Source organism: Pseudonaja textilis, chromosome 3, assembly GCF_049901715.1.
Source record: "Pseudonaja textilis isolate UNSWEBS1 chromosome 3, rPseTex1.2, whole genome shotgun sequence".
NCBI lineage: Eukaryota > Metazoa > Chordata > Lepidosauria > Squamata > Elapidae > Pseudonaja > Pseudonaja textilis.
The window spans coordinates 3,106,871-3,109,370 of record NC_141992.1 but is presented as its reverse complement, the minus strand read 5'-3'; positions in this window follow the sequence as shown (position 1 = coordinate 3,109,370).

Genomic DNA, 2,500 nt, shown 5'->3' with positions numbered 1-2,500 from the left:
GATGGTGAGTTCTAGTCCCGCCTTTGACATGAAAGCCAACTGGGTAACTTTGGGCCAATCACCAGAAGGTGAGTTCTAGTCTCGCCTTAACCATGAAAGCCAACTGGGTGACTCTGGACCAATCACCAGGAGATGGTGAGTTCTAGTCCCGCCTTAACCATGAAAGCCAACTGGGTGACTTTGGGCCAATCACCAGGAGAAGATGAGTTCTAGTCCCACCTTAACCATGAAAGCCAACTGGGTGACTTTGGACCAATCACCAGGAGATGGTGAGTTCTAGTCCCGCCTTAACCATGAAAGCCAACTGGATGACTTTGGGCCAATCACCAGGAGAAAGTGAGTTCTAGTCCCGCCTTAACCATGAAAGCCAACTGGGTGACTTTGGGCCAATCACCAGGAGAAAGTGGGTTCTAGTCCCGCCTTAACCATGTAAGCCAACTGGGTGACTTTGGGCCAATCACCAGGAGACGGTGAGTTCTAGTCCCACCTTAGGCATGAAAGCCAACTGGGTGACTTGGAGTCTGTCACTCTCAGCTCAACCCACCTTACAGAGTTCTTGTTTAGGAAAAGTAGGAGGTGGAAGGAATATTAGCTGTGTTACTTATATAAAAATAATAAAGGTGAGAAAAAAAGAGAAAAAAAGAAAAAGTGAGAAAAAGAAAGGGAAAGAAATAAAAATTAGACAGAAAAAAGAAGACAGAAGAAAAAGGAAAAGAAAGGAAACGAAAAGAAAAGGAATGCCAGGAAACTGAGTTCACCTTAAGACCTTCCCTACCAATTTTTTTAAATACTAAAAATAGATGCCTCCACTTGTGACTCCATAAAAGTACAATGTTATATGCTGGGTGTTCTCAAAAGCAGACAGTTTATTGTCTAAACTGCATTAAACATTTGTACATTTTGTTCTAAACCATTCCTTACGCATTCGACAACGCGGACAGTCACAACATTTTCTCTTTTTCGGAGGGAAAAAACCCCAAGGAAGACCTATTGCGCTTGGCCCCTGAGAAGTGTCTGACTTGGTTGGGGGGGGGGGGTAGTCCCTGTACCCCCGTTGGGGTGGGAGACGCCTCTGACTTTAGGAGGGCTCCTTAACCCCCCTGTTCTTCTCATGTTCAGTGTTTACTTGTGAAGTGTTGTTGTTTTTTTAAAAAAAAGAGTTGAGTAAAAAATTCTAGAATTGCACAGGAGTTGTGAAATGAAGCCGTGTTTCTTGACGTCAGCCTTTGGATATCGGGCTGTGCAATTCCTCACCCAGGCTGCTGCCCTGTTTTCCTCCTCCAACTCCATCATGCTTTGAAGATTCGGAATAATGAGCAGATTTCCAAGATGGGAGCCTTGCAGGATGCAGCTCCTGAGCCAGACTTCTCCCCACCTCAGGGTTTAGAGGGGTGCACTTCAATTCCCAGGATTCCCTCGCCACCTTCCTTCCTTCCTCTTTTCTTTTTCTTTTCCTTCCATTTCCTTCCTTTCTCTCTTCTCACTTCTTCCTTCCTTTTCTCCTTCCTTCCTTCCTCCCTCCCTCTTTTCTTTTCTTTTCCTTCCTTTCTCTCTTCTCACTTCTTCCTTCCTTTTCTCCTTCCTTCCTTCCTCCCTCCCTCTTTTCTTTTTCTTTTCCTTCCTTTCTCTTCTCACTTCTTCCTTCCTTTTCTCCTTCCTTCCTTCCTTCTTTTCCTTCCTTTCCCTCTTCTCACTTCTTCCTTCCTTTTCTCCTTCCTTCCTTCCTCCTTTTCTTTTTCTTTTCCTTCCTTTCTCTTCTCATTTCTTCCTTCCTTTTCTCCTTCCTTCCTTCTTTTCCTTCCTTTCTCTCTTCTCATTCTTCCTTCCTTTTCTCTCTCCTTCCTTCCTTCCTATCTTCCTCCCTCCCTCCTTCTTCCTTCCTTCCTTCCTTCCTAAGGTTGACTCAGCCTTCCCTCCTTCCGAGGTGGGTAAAATGAGGACCCAGATTCTTGGAGGCAAGAGGCTGACCCTGTAAATTGCTTAGAGAGGGCTGGGAAGCACTGGGAAATGCTATTGCTATGTCTGGTGTGTGTCTGTGTGTGTGTCTGTGTGTTTGTGTGTGTGTTTGTGTGTGTGTGCACCTCTCTCTCTCTCTCTCTGTGTGTGTGTGTGTGTGAGAGAGAGAGAGAGAGAGAGAGAGAGAGAGAGAGAGAGAGAGAGATGGATGATAGAAGTCTTCCAATATCTCAGGGGCTTCCACACCAGAAGGCAAGAGAAGAAACAATGGATGGAAACTTATGAAGGAGAGAAGCAACCTGGAAATAAGGAGAAACTTCCTAACAATGAGAACAATTAACCAGTGGAACTGCTTGCCACCAGAAGTTGTGAATGCTCCATTCCTGGAGTTTTTTTAAGAAGAGACTGGACAGCCATTTGTCTGGACTGGTGCAGGGTCTTGTGTCTGAGCAAGGGGTTGGACTAGAAGACCTCCAGGGTCCCATCCAACCCTGCTATTCTGTATTCTGTTTGTGTTTTTTTCCCCTCTCCACTCCCCCTGGAC